The following is a 17,181-nucleotide window of genomic DNA, read 5'->3' as shown; positions in this document are numbered from 1 at the left end:
CTGTGTTCTAGGTATTCGGTGACAGAGTCAACCAACCCAAGAGTTTTCTTTTTTCTGCTGAAGATGTATGTTCTTGCTACATAGTTGCATTCAGAGGAATGTCCCACAGCAAAAGACCATACGTACGTATACGTGTTTACGTATAGTGTGGGTGTGAAAGAGCGCTGCATTGTACACGTCAATGATGCTTCACAGCATTTTTGGCAGCAGGAAAAGGCACTTACATTTAAATGGAAGTGATCGTGGTGGCCACAAGGAGCCTTAAAAGCCCGGTAGCAGGCGCCTACGACCCGGCATTTTAATATATTTTTTTAGACAGAGAGAACAAGCAATCTATATTTAAATTTTTTTACATGGAAAAATAATAAAACATTTTCTATTTAGATTAATAAAAAGCTGGTACTCCAGCCCCATCTTCGAACTCTCTAAGGGTCCTCCACTTCTTTCTTGTCCTCCTTAGACACATGCTGCTGGCCCTTAACGTCGCACAGATGGTTTTCACCCTTATCCAGTTCATCACTAAACTGTAAAGGTTTCTTCCATTTTTCTGTGAGGCGTTCTGCCATTGCTCCGAGCAAGGTCTGAAATTCTTTGCCTAGCATTCCGTCCACAGACGTGACTAGTGGGGTGAAAGAAGCATTTCTTGTTTCTGTTATTGTTAAATATTTTCTCTTCTTCTCTCTTTCTGCATTCTCCAGAACTTTTTCGTATGGGAGGTTCAAGTACGATGGAACATCAGTGTCAACGACACGTACATCGAATAATGCTTCCGTCTGAACCTCCCATACACCCCTACTAGTCCAGGCGCTAAACGGGTTGAGTATGCACTGAAAGTCTGACAAATTTTCACTTTTGATTATTGTTGGGGACATCTAGTAGATGAAAAAAATCGATGATGTCGCATTTCTAGGGTGGTCATAACTCGGGGGGGAGGGGGGGAAGTTGCGCGGATCATCGGTTTACGTTTCCGCGTCTAACTCACAAACGGTTAATGATAGAAAGGTGAATTAAGCGTCTATCTACGTCTAAATATATTGTCTTTTAAAAAGGTTATTACAACCTTTCTTCTATCTCTTATACTTTAGGCACTAATCAACATTTATTGCAAAAAATCAAATTTAAAAATACTTTAAAATAAAATATCGGAAATATTGCGCTTGTTTAGGGCATGTTACAAACTATTTATGGTTAGAAAAACTAACAAGTAGTACAACAGCACCAAGTTTAAAGAAATCTGTGCAAAAACAACAGAGCTACGTTGATTTCAGTAAGAGTAAACGTGGAAAATTCGTAGTAGTATCGAGGCGCGCATGGATGGTACGTAGCCCACAGTCAATATTGGTTTGATGTTGTAAGTAACTATGGGAAAGCTGAATTTTTCTATGCTGTTAGACCATGTTGAGATGAGCATTTTCCCGAAAGTCAACACTCCTCCCCCCTTGTGCTTTCCTCTAACCCCCCTTTTTAGATAAATTTACATCCTCTTAGCAATTAAGCTATAACTTTAAAACGGGTAAAGATAATAACGCAATCTTTTATTAATCATTTTGCGTTACGATAATCTACAAAAATAATTATTAGATAAATAAATATTTATAAAGAATTATTATAGATTTCTGAAGAAGAAGGAGAAGAAAATGTGTTAATTGTAATAAAATATCAATACAGTGTTTTTTTTTTGTTTTTTTTTTTATTTAAATGCTAAGAACAATGGTTAAAGACCGTCTGTTTTGTGTCGGACACACTGATTTTAAAATATTTTAAAACAGTTTAAAAAAAATTCCATGAATCACATACAATTATTCATAAAATAAACTGATTTCAACTACAGAATATACACAAATAGCACTACCTACTAATAAAGATCAGATAACAATTGAATGAATAATAAAATTTAAATGTAGCCTACTGAGAATCTGAATTTTTCCTACAAACAGTTAATAATTCATAAAACAAACCTGTTACTTTTATCATTTACTTTGATTAATACTTAACAAACAATATTTTATAATTTTTTTAAATTACATAGATTTTTCCCATTTTTGTATTGATATCTCAATTCTTAAACTTAATAATTATACTCCATTATCAATTCCCACCCTTCACTCCACGCCTCTTTAAGATAATTTCCAAGTGCCCACCAATCTTTGTCATTTAAAAATTCAAAAAAACTCATATTCATTTAAATATAACTTGTTAGACCAAAATTGACGTATATTTTTTTTTAAATTGGACATTCTGCTGCTATTAAAGGGTACACGTTTCATCCCGGTTGAGATTACATAGTTAACATACATAAATTTTAATTTTCCATATAGTTAACTTTTTATTAGACGACCCCTTTTATTTGTAAAAGATGTTTTTAGGGATGGTTACGAATAAAAAAAAATATCCACCATTTTCCAATATGGCCGGACTTTGTTATTTCTTATGGAATACGCTGTATTTTAGTATTCTTTTAGAATTTAAAAGCTATTTTTTATTCGTGACATTTTTTCTCTAAACCTACCCCATTTAGGAGTTACAGCGTGTTATATCTAAAAGAAAGGCTTGTGGTGTACATTCGGCATCCTGTAGCTCATAAACGAGTAAGTTGAGAGAGAAAGAGCAAAGAATAAATCAGTCACATATAAGTCCTCGTTCAAAAAAATATATAAAATACGTTAAAATACTGATTTTGTTATTTTAAAAATGGCCACCATTTTCTAAAATGGTAGCTTACTTTGATATTGGAACAATTTATTTTATGTTTTTTTTTATGTAGATTTGATTTGAAAACTTGTTTATTCTTTGTATTTTCGCTCTTAAACTTACTCGTTTATGAGCTACAGGATGCAGGATGTACTCACAAACCATTTCTTATTCGATGTAACTCCTAAACAAGTAGCTTTAGAGAAAAATGTCAAGAATTAAAAGGTTTAAAAATTGTGCGTTTACATTCCAAAACAATCATAAAATACAGGGTATTCCATAGGACTAACAAAGTTGTAAGCCATATTGGAAAATGGCAAACATATTTTTTAAATTCGAAACCACTAAAAAACATCTTAAAATAAAGGGTAGTGTCCCATAAGAAGTTAACTCTATATATCATAATAAAAAAGTTATCTATTGGTTCACTTTAGTTGAGACACCGTGTATAATAAAATGAGGCTCTGGCGTACAGCAGCAAATGTACGATATTCATTCATATGTATCCATTACAGTCTGTATATGTACTGAATGAGCTAAAAGCGGCAAATTCAAATACAAAAGCCATAATATACGTAATTTGTTCATTGTTGCGGTGCACAAAAAAGCCAGAGTCCTGTAAAATCAATATACTGTACTATCTATAACCACTATATGTAAACAAACTGTTAATAACTATGTATCATTTTAAAATGTAAACTATGCACCCCAAATTTTGTATCAAACATTTTGTTGTGCGACCTCGTATAAAAAATCTACAAAGAAAAGTTTCATAAATTAATCCGTAAAATATTTTTTTATGTTTATGATATTTTTTAACTATGAATATTTAGGATACCATGGTAAATACACTTTTTGTAGAATATCGGAACGCAAAATGATTAATAAAAGATTGCGTTATTATCCTTACCCGTTTTAAAGTTATAGCTTAATTTCTAAAAGACTGTAAATTTATCTAAAAAGGGGGGGGGGGTAGAGGAAAGCACAAAGGGGTAGGAGTGGGGAGTTTTGGGAAAATGCTCATCTCAACATGGTCTAACAGCATAGAAAAATTCAGCTTTCCCATAGTTACTTACAACATCAAACCTATATTGACTGTGGGCTACGTGTACCATCCATGCGCGCCTCGATACTACTACGAATTTTCCACGTTTACTCTTACTGAAATCAACGTAGCTCTGTGGTTTTTGCACGGATTTCTTTAAACTTGTTGTTGTTGTACTACTTGTTAGTTTTTCTAACCATAAATAGTTTATAACATGCCCTAAACAAGTTACATGCCCTAAATTTTCGATATTTCATTTTAAAGTATTTTTAAATTTTATTTTTTGCAATAAATGTTGATTAGCGCCTAAAGTATAAGAGATAGAAGAAAAGTTATAATAACCTTTTTAAAAGACAATATATTTAGGCGTAGATAGACGCTTAATTCACCTTTCTATCATTAACCGTTTGTGAGTTAGACGCGGAAACGTAAACCGATGACCCGCGCAACTTCCCCCCCTCCCCCCCGAGTTGTGACCACCCTAGAAATGCGACATCATCGATTTTTTTCATCTACTAGATGTCCCCAACAATAATCAAAAGTCAAATTTTGTCAGACTTTCAGTGCATACTCAACCCGTTTAGCGCCTGGACTATACAAGCCAAGTCTGATTTTAGTGCTGCAGCATCCAATGACCCTTGCTCAGAGATCATTGGTTCTCGAACACAGTTTCCCCATGCTAGCTCCATCAAGCTTCCAAGAGTATCCCTTACCTCATTATGTCTTCTTATTATCAACCCACCTGTGCGACAGTTAAGGGCATGTTCCATACTGAAGTTTTTGCCACAGCCATCACATGAAGAGGGGAGGTGTATAGGAGTTTTCCCATATCTTAGTTTTATCATATCGAACTCCAGTGGAGAAAGATATGAGTTAAGTTTTTTTTTTAATGGAATAGGTACATGACAGCCATCCACTGTGTTTCACTTTAGTGTTTGCTCCTCGCAAGATAATTTTTTGTTGTTTTAGAGGAAGATTTTGAATAGTCAATTTCAAAATGTTTTCTTCTTCTAATCTTCTCTCCTCTTTCAAGTCCTTTTTTGAGAAAACCAAATGTTCTTCATGTTCTTGCATGCTTATTTTCCTCTTAGTTTTTAGGGAGTCTATGATGAATTTACAACATTTATTTGAAGCTCGGAACAATGCTTTTCCCTGAGTGGTAGGATCAACTAAACCAATTCCTCAATTTTTTTACTTGCAGATGTAATATTTTTTGTTCATCTTGGTTTAGATGACAGCCAAATAAAGCAGGAAATAGGTTTTGTTCTATTGAGTTTTTTATCGGATAAAAATTAATGTCTTCACTTTCAACAACTCTTTGAAAAAAAATTCCATTCGGCTTGTATGGATTTTGTGGCAACTGTTTGTGCAGATTGTGGATATTTTTCAGCAACATTCGCCAGACTTACCAAATGACTATTCCACTTTTCTACCTTCTTTTTAATAAAGACATCCTTTTCTGTTTTGTCACATCCAATAAATCCTCCTAAAAAACTACTCCCAGTACCATACCATGTCATCCGCATACCATACTTGATTTGTTTTTGGGATGGGTTTTAATTCATAAATTAACGGCAAAGTGGATAATCCATACACTATCATAGATAATGGGTCTCCCTGAGTAACGCCTTCCATGCTATACAGTTGTTTTTTACTTCCTGGCATAATTATAGTGCAGCCTTACTCTGGTATGTGTTGAAAATGAATCGTGCAGCCCTTGGCCATTTAATTCTTGCCTGCCACAACGCATGAACTCTGTTTATCGGATAGCGCTGGGTTCACAACGATATGGTAGGCATTCCCCATGTAGCACAGATGGTTGGGCCAACGTTGGCCAACTGTGGGACAGTTGGTCGATGGTTGGTTGGAGCTTCCACAACCAACCAACCGTTGTCCAACTGTATATCTCGTAGTTGGGCCAACCAATATTTACAACTGTGGACCAACATTGGTTCATTGTTAATGAAATACATTAATATGCATTGCTGGGTATCATACATCAAGCCAACCGTTGTCCAACCGTTTTTCACTCCGTTGGACCAACAAAAGATACTTTTGTTGGACCAACAATGGTCCATAGTTGAGTTTACACGACTTTCATTCTCTGGGTCTAGCTTTCACAACATAATTATAATAAAATATCTGGTTTTACAATACCTTTATCAGTTCCAAAAGTTTTTGGAACTGATAAAGGTACAGTATTGTAAAACCAGATATTTTATATATTATCCCAGATAGCAAAAAATACTTGATTAAAGCTTGAAACAAGTTTGATTTGTCAAATCTGCAAACTTGAATCAAGTTTGCTCGGATGGGTCCGTAAACTTGATTCAAGTTAATATCATGCGTCGAAGTTCCCGCTCTTCCAGTTTGAATAAAATTTGAAACATCTAATTTGAATAAAACTTGAAATTTCTAATTTGAATAAAAATTGAAACATCTTATTTGAATAACACTTGAACTATCTAATCTAAATATAAATTGAAAAAATACTTGATTCAAGCTTGAAATAAGTTTGGTTTGTCAAATCTGCAAACTTGAAGGATCGGGTTTGTAAACTTGATTCAAGTTAAAATCATGCGTCGAAGTTCCCGCTCTTCCAGTTTGAATAAAACTTGAAATATCCAATTTTAATAAAACTTGAAATTTCTAATTTGAATAAAAATTGAAACTAATATAATATAAATACCTCGTCACAGCTCTGTAGTTTCTGTAGATTACAGCTGTTTCGGCATCAAAATGCCATCCTCAGATATACATACATCCACCTGAATTGGCGTCGTTAAACTGTACACATACACGAACACGATAAAAACACGTAAAACAAGAGACAGGCCTGTCGCGTACATGATTGCTACGAGTACGGTCAGCTTCCGTACTCGTAGCAATCATGTACGCGACAGGCCTGTCTCTTGTTTTACGTGTTTTTATCATGTTCGTGTATGTGTACAGTTTAACGACGCCAATTCAGGTGGATGTATGTATATCTGATGATGGCATTTTGATGCCAAAATAGCTGTAATCTACAGAAACTACAGAGCTGTGACGAGGTATTTATATTATATTAGTCACCAATTCAGCTCAGGGGCTAAACCATGTCGATTGAAAAATTGAAACATCTAATTTGAATATAAATTGAAGAGTACAAGAAATAATTCTTTTTTAGCCACTTACAAGCTCTTTTTATTTCTGAAAATTTAATTCATATGCTTTTACCAGGATTCACACAGTCTTGACACATGTAATAAAAATTTCATATTTTTTAGGTTGAGATGCATAGCACAATATAATCTTCCAATATTTCAGATAATTTCACAATCACAACATAATCTAATAACTTCAATGCCTCTAGTTGTTAAATGCCAAGACACTTCTCCAAATAAAAAAGCGAGATACCATCTAAAAACTTATTTTTATAAAAGAGCAGGAAAACATGAGTTATTTTAATTTTCAACCCTACAATTTTACATATTATTACTATTCAGTACGTAGAATTCAGAATTCTTTGAAATTAAAAATAAAACACAAGAGGTAATTTGTCTAAATAGATTTATATTGAAGATTTACATAACTCATTTACATTTCAAAATGCCTCGTATCTTTAACTTTCAACAAACAATTCCCTCAAAAATTCCTCATTTTACGATTACTTTAATAATACAGAGTAAGTTATCTATTCAACAAGATTTTCATCCCCATTGAGTGGAACTTCCTCCCCACTGTCCACAAAGGCAGGTTTTTCCCTCTGAAAAAAGTCAAAACAAATAGAATCAATATTAAATTTAAGGATAATTAACCAAAATGATTAATTTTGTATCTGGTATAAAAAATAGGCAAGTAAGCAACATTTTAAACTAACACAGTTTAACTCACAACCAGTGTAGGCCTGTTTAATGAAAATTAATTTATTCCTACAATGATATACAGATACAATATATGATCTTCCCAATAATATTAATATTAATTATTAATATGTATAAAACACAATTACATTTTTATTGTCAAAAAATGCTAGACACAAGCCCAGGATTGTTTTCACATTACTTCAGTGAATCTGCGGGATTTTATATTTTATCGTTTAAGTATAAAACTAGTGATAGTTCTTGGTTGGTTATCCTAAATATAGCCAAGACATTTGTTACAAATCTTGCTCATACTTTACAAATATATATAAGCTTTCATTTACTATATAAATTAACCCAGGCAAGCCCAGCATTGCTATGAAACATGAAAACCCCTCTACAAGAATAAAAATACTAGCATTTTTCTTTTGGCGAATTTCCCTATAGGAAAAAATCTATTACCGTAGGTGGCATGGTAAGACCTAGGCCCGGAACCAATTAACTTTTTCATTTTGATGTCCCCAGAGCCCAATAACACCATTTGTTCACATTTTTATATATGTATATATAGATTATATGTCCGTGAACACGATAACTTGTGTAGGCTAAGTTAATTTTTGTCCGATTTTGATGAAATTTTTTTTGAAGGTGTAAGGCGGGATAAACTTGAATAAGTTTGCGAACCAGCATGATCGGACCATGGGAACGGGGTTTTATGGGGTAAAAATGGGTTTTTCTAATTTTTGACCCTTTAATCACAAAATTTCCCAATTTCTCTCCAAACCTTTTTAATTGTTTTTGTACAATTATTGGTTACGGAGAGAAAAAATATACATTTTAAAATTCCCATGTTATTCTTATGGAGAATATTGTAAAATGTCGTAGTTTGCTTGTTTTTGACCAAACTTAGTAAATTTATTTATTTGATACTAAGTAATTAATATTTTACTAAAAAACACACTTTTTTACCCTCCTTGTAGCAGCAAGCCTATGTACTCATTAAAGCTAATGTTAATTAAATACATTTAATTGAAAATCAATTCAGGCAAATGGAAATTCACTTAGTCGGCAGGATTGCTGCGGCGGGGGTATTTTTTAGCTTATACAGTACTTGAGTAATCATAATGATAAACAATAAAAAACATTTTAATGAAAAACCATTATGCAGTAGACTCCTTTTTACCCGAACACCTAGTAACCAGACTGCACTCAGCAGATGTAGTTCTTAAACCAGACAATTTTTATCAGTACGGTTTAACCACCCTGGATCGGCAGGAAGTGAGCGGTGCTGAAACAACTTGTTTTGTAGGATAGATTTGAGACCATTCATCACATGTCTAAAGATTAAAATATTTAAAAGGTATAAAGTCTTGGCATCTTGTGTTTTGTTTACAGTAATTATCCCAAAGGTCTATAGTTTGGCTAATATTACAGAATTAACATTATTGGCTTAAATATATTTTGCATTAGACTTTAATCATGTAACAAGTATGCAGTTGTAAGTATGTTGTTGGGTGTCTCAGTTTCAAGTGTCTCCTTCCCTGTATAATTGAGTCCACTGTACAGTATTATTAGGCTACCAATGGAATTCTATTAATGGTGAGTTGAATAGTTAGTTAGTGACAATTTTTTATCCTTACCTTCTTTCACATCTGGTTTTGGCTTGTTGAAGCCACTTAGCAACAACGCTTGTAACTTTGGCTTCCGTGACTTCACTTATGCCCAACATTTTCTGTGCAGCAGCTAAAAAAAAAAAAAATACTTAAAATGAACTTAATACAGAATAGTAGCCTACATTTAACCCCTAAGACCTAAAGTTTGTCTTTCCATTTCAAACATGGGGTTAAGTTTTATTTCTGAAGTTCAAGATTTTACTTTCATATTAGGTTATTTTAATAAATCAATTGTTTAACAAGTTCACTACTGATCGGTACTTGCGCCGGTAGGGCGATCAAAATAGACCGATCCTAATATTTAACGTCACTGATGGACTAAAGGTAGTAAATTATTCAGTAGCGATTATCAGCAAGTTTGGTTAGTAAGGTTAGGTTATGACAGTTTAATTTTTATATTACACAAATTATAAATTTTTTTATTTTTTTACTCTCATTTTGTCCGTATTAAAATTCCGCAGGTGAAATAAAAATTGTGCCCCCCTACAGTGCCTATCTTAACCGCTTCTGGTTAAAAAAAAATGTGTATAACTTTATTTAGAAGATCTTTATTACATAACCTGTGAAACTTAAGCCTAGACCTAAGTTATTTTAGTTATAAAATATTTATATTATTTATGTTAAAACACCCAGGTACAGTTCTGCAATAAACCTACAAAAGGCCTATTTTATATCATCAGATGCAACTTTTATTCGATAATTTAACTTAGGTAACCTTAAAATATTAACTTAAGTTAAGTTAGGATTATGTTATTTTCCCATAAAATACTTAAGTAAAGTTATAACTTTAAATGTTTGACTCAGATTTAAATGTTTCATTCAATGTAAATTATTAAGTTTAACTTAGGTCAGAGTTTCTCAAGGTGTGGTCCGCAAGCATTTTTTTGTGGGGTCCACGAAAAACATTTTAATCAAATTTATTTTTATATGTATTGTATACTAGCAGAGTACCCGTCCTTCGTACGGGGTTGGCGTATAAGTATAAAATGCTTATTGCAGTTATACTCGTGCTTTGTGTTTGCAATGGGGGAGGACACAGTTTGAGTAAATTTGGTTCTTTTAACTTACGGTAATTTACACATCTACTATAGCCATAATAATGTGCTACCACTTTACCTAAACAATAGAGACGAATAAGTTACCAAATATTCGCACAATCACAAATTATTTATAAATAAAAAACTTAAGCATAACTGTAAACAGTCCTATTTTTTGTCAGTTCCCATTGTGTATCATAGCTTTTTGTTGCTGCTTGGGTCAAATAAGCTGTTGTCATATATGAAAAAAAATTAGTTCTGCACCCTATTAGTAAACACTATAACTTTTTAGTACTATTGAATATCATAGAACCAACTCGTGTAGTTGAAACCGCTGGTAAAATTATTTTATTCATTTTAAATTTGAATACTGATAAGGTTAACATGGAAATCTCCAAAGCCACTGGGGCGGAGCCTGAATGGGTCTTTGAGATAAGAATATGTCTATATGTTAATTGGGAACGAAAGCTATAATCATACCGAATTTCAGCTCGATCCGACCAGTAGTTACTTAATGCGTGATTGAACTTCAAACAAATAAACAAACACACAAACTTTCACATTTATAATATTAGTAAGATTATATTATACTAGCTGAAAGTAAATAAAAGAAAAGTCTTATAACACTTAAAATATATATTTACACTTATACTGTTACTCACAAGACGGTAAATATACAAAACAGATGGTAAGTGGTGATCGATTTCGATTGGACACTCCAATCATCATCAGACCCAATAGGCGAATGTACCCATTCTTCTAGGTCTGATGATGATTGGAGTGTCCAATCGAAATCGATCACCACTTACCATCTGTTTTGTATATTTACCGTCTTGTGAGTAACAGTATAAGCGTAAATATATGTTTTAAGTGTTATAAGACGTTTCTTTTATTTACTTTCCGTAAATTTAATAACACGTAAAGTGCTGATCAAGAAGTTATTTAATTATAATAGCCTATTTTGCTATAGGCTAAAGGATTAAGGTTAAGAAATATGCAAAAAAACTTAAACCTAAATAAATAACCTAGCCTACTTATTTATTTAGGTTTAGGTTCCTTTGCATTTTTCTTAATGTTGATTTTAATAAGTAGCTTAAACTAGCCTACAGTTTTCTATTTAAGATATATCCTAAATACAGTAATGACATCTAGTGATATGCATCCGTTCCAAACCCTATCACTCACTCCTATCCTATCCTATCACTACGTATTTTCTATCGATCGTCTATTGATACTTCCCCTAGGGTCAAGTAGAGCCTCGTCTTCTAACCCCTCCCTGAGGAGATAGTTTAAAAAGTTACAACACGCACTCATGACCTTACCATTGTACCATGCTGGTAAAATGTGCTGATGAAAAATCGTACGACGACTGTAAATCAATCGCTCTAAGCAAAACGGTCGCCGTAACAGCGATAGTAACAGAGCGATTATCGCTGTGCGACTATCGCTACAGTCGCTCCGAGCAAAATAGGCCTTAAGTTAAGTGGACTAAATCAAAGTAAGTTAACCTAACTTAATGCCAATTTTTAGTTTAATGGAGAAAAAATTTTGTAGCCTACCTATATCAGAAACTAATCGCCTGAAAGCTGACCAGACTCTTACTGCGATTAAACGTAGGTTACTGCATTTTATCTGACAGTGTCACTAACAAAGTAGCTGCTTAAATACTTATCGAGTAGGCTACTGAAGTAACTTAGCTTTAAGTCCCTAGCCCTAAGTTATAAGTTACCTACACATTAAAATATCATGGTATAAAATATGGCATTAAGTTAAGTCTAAAGCCGGGTTTTCCTAGACGCAGAAGAGGAGCGCGGAGAGCGGAAAATCGAGTAACATGGCATTCCGCTCTGCTTCCTAGGAAAACAGTACCGGTAACATTAAACTATTTAAGACAAGAGGAGTTCACTCTCCACGCTACTCTCTCCCCGCCTAGAAAAACCCAGCTTTATAGAATAGACTACAACGTAACTTAGGCCCATTATGGCTAATCTAGGCTATAACCTACCATAGTCTATACTATGAACAGTGACGACAATGCCTAGGCCTAAGTTAGACCATACCAGTACCACAATACCTAAGTATCTTACATGGAGAGCTTGATATCCAAGCTGGTAAAAAAAAATATGTTCTTATGCATACAAACAACTCTAAGTTAGGCCGATAAGTTGACAACATTTATTTTTTAGGCTAGGCTACTCATTGCACGTAGGCTTACCAACTCAAAAGTGGCTGACTTTACCATAATTACCATAATTACCATAATTACCATCCTCTTGACCGTTGACCATTTCTGGATAGGTCGCGTCATTAATGATACAAATATCATAAAACTCACAAATAAAAAAATACTTCAACATATAATTATTAATAATTAACTTGAGTGTCAGGCGGCATAAAAAAATATTAAAAAACTAACTGGGCTTTGAAGTAATCCTCCAAGGAATAAAAGCTCTGTTGGCAACACCACGACTTTAACTTCTTTTTGAACAGTTTCGGCTCCAGGTTCTTAATGTTCTCAGGCAGTCTATTAAACATTTTACAAGCCAGTAGTGGGAAACTGTCCTTCACTTTAGAAGTGCGGCATCTGGGAATAGAGATCAGGTTGTTGTTTCTCAGATTGTGACCATGAAGCTGCCCTCTTATTTGAAAATCAGCTAAGTTCTCTTTTACGTAGAGGAGGGAGCTCAACACGTAGTTCCCATAGACTGTCAGGATGCCAAGCTCTTGAAATAAAGGTTTGCAGTGTTGCCTATACTCAGCCCCTGTCATGATCCTCAAAACCATCTTCTGGTACAGGAGGACTCTTTCACATGCTGCAGAGTGCCCCCACAAAAGCAGTCCATAGGAGATGTGTGTATGGAACAGGGAGTGATAGATGACGACAAGATACTGCAAAGTGACCAAATTTTTCAGTTTTCTGATCAGGGAGATTACTCTTGACAGTTTCTTGCACACCACGCTGACATGATCATTCCAAGAGAGCTTGCTGTCTAGATAGAATCCAAGCAGTTTCACTGGCTGATTTCCTAATTCGACTCCCGCGAGGGAGCAGATGAGCTGTTGAGTCTTGTCTTTGTTTAGACTTAGTTTGTTACGCTCGAACCATGAACTGGCTTTACTGAGGTCGATTTCAGCCTCCTGGAGCAGCATCTGAATGTCATTGTTGCGAGAAATTATTGTTGTGTCATCAGCAAATAAAAGGCAGTTAATATCATTTCCAAGGTCATTTATCATGACAAGAAAGAACAGGGGGCCAAGTACTGAGCCCTGTGGGACACCATGCTCAATTAGCTTTTTACTAGAGCTAACTCCCTTCACTGTGACAAATTGTTGCCTGTTCTCAAGGTAAGACCTGAGTGTAGTAAAGACTGTGCCTCTTATGCCATAATGATGGAGTTTATCTAGCAGGATTTTGTGAGAAACACAGTCAAATGCTTTACTCAAGTCGCACAGGGTGAGTGCAACCGCATCACCACCTTCAAAAGCCTCATAGACGCAGCTCACCACATCTTTAACTGCTGTTGAAGTAGATCTTCCTGATCTAAAACCATGTTGTTTGTCTGAGAAAATAAAATTTTGTTCAAAAAAGTCTGTTAGTTGGATCTTGATAACGGTTTCGACTACTTTGCTCAGAATGGGAGTGATAGATATAGGCCTGTAGCTATTTAAAAGTTGCGGGTCACCCTTTTTGTAGATTGGTACTGTCCGGGAGATCTTGAGTTCATCGGGAAAAATACCTGTGGCTAAGCAATAGTTGACTACAGTAGCAAGAGGAGATGCAATGGTATCAATAATCTTAATTAATATTGTTGTAGTCATTCCATAGGCATCACTACTTCGCGAGTGCCGAAAGTTCTTTACAATTCTAGTTATTTCCTGCTGGTTGGTAGACCTCCATTTATCAAAAACTAGATTAGGTTGAGGTTGGACACTAGTGGCTGCTATACTTTCTGGAATGCCTTCAACAATCTCCTTAACAGCAGTAATAAAGAAAGAGTTTACCTGTTCAGGGCTGGCTGAGCATTCCACACTTGCCGTTTTCCTATGATAGTTGACTAGACTCCAGGCTGCTTTGCAAGGGTTCGGGGCATTTTCAATAAATGCGATGTTGGCGGCCTTCTTCGCTGCGTCTACCTTGATCCTGTAAAATCTTTTTGCGTTAAGGTATAGGTCACGCAAGTTAGGTCTATCTTTACTTAGGTCACTTAAGAGCAGAGTATATGATCTTAGCCTAGTCAACTCCTCCGTGTACCATGACTTCCCTCTTGGACCAGAAGCTCCACAATTTTTTCTTGTTTCAGCAGATTGTTTCCTGTATCTCAAGGGAAATATTTCATCAAACATTGACTTGAATTGATCAAAAAAAAGGTTAAAGAGATTATTGTTATCACATAAAACAAGATTCCAGTCAACCCTAGCAAGTTCTTCAGCAAAAAATGTAATTAAGTTTTCATCTACTTTCCTGTAAGAAGAGAGAGAGGCCTTATTGCTAGTCACCTGCTTTTCACATACCTGCTTACAGCTGACATCAGTGACTACAGCATCATGGTCGGCAACAACACATTTTTCTACCTTAGTTATGTGATCCCAGATGTTGAAGTTAGTTGCAACACTGTCCAGGCAGTTTCTTCCTCTAGTAGGCACTGTGTTTCCCCAGTACAATCCATGAGACCTCATAATCTCAGTAAGACTCTGTGATCTTGTGGAGTCAACATTTAATGGGGTATTAAAATCTCCACCAATAAGGATCCAGTTGATTTTACTAGAAAGATAGTCCAAGCAATTATCAAGCAGAGCTAAAAAGTTATCAAAATCACCATTGTCTGAGTGGTACACTGACAGCACTGCCAATGAATAATCGTCAAATACTGTCCCAACAATTTCCAAGTCAAAATCAACACAAAAATCATTCAAATCAAGATTATGACATTTGAGTTTTTCATGTGCGTAAATAGCAACCCCACCGTGTATGTTATTTTTCCGGCAATGGATGTTGGCAAGTTTACAGTCACCTATTTTTGAGTAAAAGCTTGATTCTTCTTGAAAAAGCCAGTGCTCGTTTATGGCAAAGATATCAGGTTGAATAAAATCCATAAAACTCTCCACCAGATTAAACTTAGTTCGCAGACATTGAACGTTGAGGAAAACACACCTTAATATAGTACTATTTGCATGTGTACTGGGCTGGGTCGCTGGGTGGGTGTTGAGCTAGCCTCCCCATTGGTCAAACCTAATGGAGAGGGGACATCCCTAAAAAAGCTAACTTTAGGCTAAAACTTACTTGGCTCTTTCAAAATTTTCACTGATTTTGAGTTTACTTAATTTCTTCCTAGGCTATTCTTGTAATTAACTTAAGACGATTTGATTTTGTTAGTCACAATCCTTGAGTTTACTTAGTTTGTGCTAATAAGAACTTACCTTGATGGATAAGAAGAAATAGGCCTAGATGAAACTTAATAACAAATCAGCTTTAACAATATAATATTATAACTTGAACAACTCAGCACCAGAATATCGATATTCTCAACTCAATGAGAGAGATTGAGAATGAATCACTTACAAATACACAATAAACAAAACAAAGCAATATGGCCGATGGCATCTTCAAGTGTCGGTCCCACCGTTAACTTAGCGTCGTTCCCGTTCCCGCTCGGAATTATGGGTAACTTACACTCGACTCCAATTCGAATCCAACGTGATACTTAAAAGCTGTAATTTCAAACCAACGTAAGCGTAATGGAAGTGCATTGTGGGTAATATTACACTCGACTCGGATTCGAATCTAATGTGATATTTCAAAGCTGTTAATACAAGCAAGTGCAAGCGTAATAGTAGTGTGTTGTGTATACTCGAATCCAGTTTGAATCTAATGTGACATTTCAAAGCTGTTAATTCAATCCACTGTAAGCGTAATTCAAGTGTGTTACACGAAGTTGACATTTGACTCGAGTTTGAATCTAAAGTGACAATTCAAAGCTGTCATTTCAAGTAAAAGCAAGCGTAATTCAAGGCTTGAAGCAAGCTTACGTGCTATCTGGGACAGTTCCGGCGCTACAACAATGAATTTTAATAATTTTAATAATGCAAATAATTTTTAAATTAATATTCTTTAACTTATTTGCAACAATTTAAGGGGAAAGAGTAATTAATCATATAACAGGCAATTATAATAGCATTAACAATCTAACGGTAATTAATTAATCATTCAAATACCAGTATCCTCTCTAACTCCAAAAAAAAAAAAACTACTTATGATGCCTTAACAGATTAACAGAATCATATTATACTGTGTAGTATCAAAAATGTTTGAAGTATTGCGACCATTGCAACTGTCGGCTACTCTTTCACCACTTGAAAACTCTCTACATCAGCAATCACAGATAGCTCAGTGGTAAAGTAAGAGGCTCATAAGTCGAAGGACCCGGGTTCGAAACCCGTCTGGGCCAAAAAAGTTTGTTCTAGTTTTTTTTCAAAATTTGTTTTTATGAACTATTTAATCAATTTACTCAACTAATAATTATGCTTTTCGTACTAAATCTTTATTATTTTGTGTGAAATAAAACGGTTGGACAATGGTTGGCTGGAAAACAGTTTAAAGAGGTGACATTTCTACCGTTGGCCAACTGTGTGGCTCCACAATTTACCAACGTTGGCCCAACCATCTGTGCTACATGGGTCGGTTAAATATCGAGCTTGTTTTCTACCGGATGACAGACATCGACTTTTAGTATCGGCATCGGCTCTGGCTCACCGCACCGGCTGCCTCGGTGGAATAGTAAACTATTGCCTTGGTGCCTTCTGCTATGTCTGTCGTCAAACGTCATAATGTGGCCTTGACGATGGAAGGCCATAATTTTATTCACAATATTACAGTGAGAGTGAATGCAAATAAA

At 35.0% G+C, this 17,181-nt stretch overlaps 1 long non-coding RNA gene across 1 annotated transcript; it reads right to left on the bottom strand.

The window, feature by feature from the left end:
* Positions 1–7,332: 7,332 nt before the first annotated feature.
* Positions 7,333–16,192, bottom strand: LOC128997292 (uncharacterized). Its single transcript, XR_008491117.1, has 3 exons — positions 15,707–16,192; positions 9,219–9,321; positions 7,333–7,481 (listed from the first exon to the last, which is right to left on the bottom strand). It is a non-coding gene; the product is annotated as an uncharacterized LOC128997292 (long non-coding RNA).
* Between the last annotated feature and the right edge of the window lie 989 nt (positions 16,193–17,181).

The sequence above is a fragment of the Macrosteles quadrilineatus genome, unplaced genomic scaffold (genome assembly GCF_028750875.1).
Source record: "Macrosteles quadrilineatus isolate MER2022 unplaced genomic scaffold, UCM_ALF_1.0 Scaffold_6__1_contigs__length_79288215, whole genome shotgun sequence".
NCBI classification, from domain to species: Eukaryota; Metazoa; Arthropoda; class Insecta; order Hemiptera; family Cicadellidae; genus Macrosteles; species Macrosteles quadrilineatus.
This window is presented reverse-complemented; position numbering and strand designations above follow the sequence as displayed.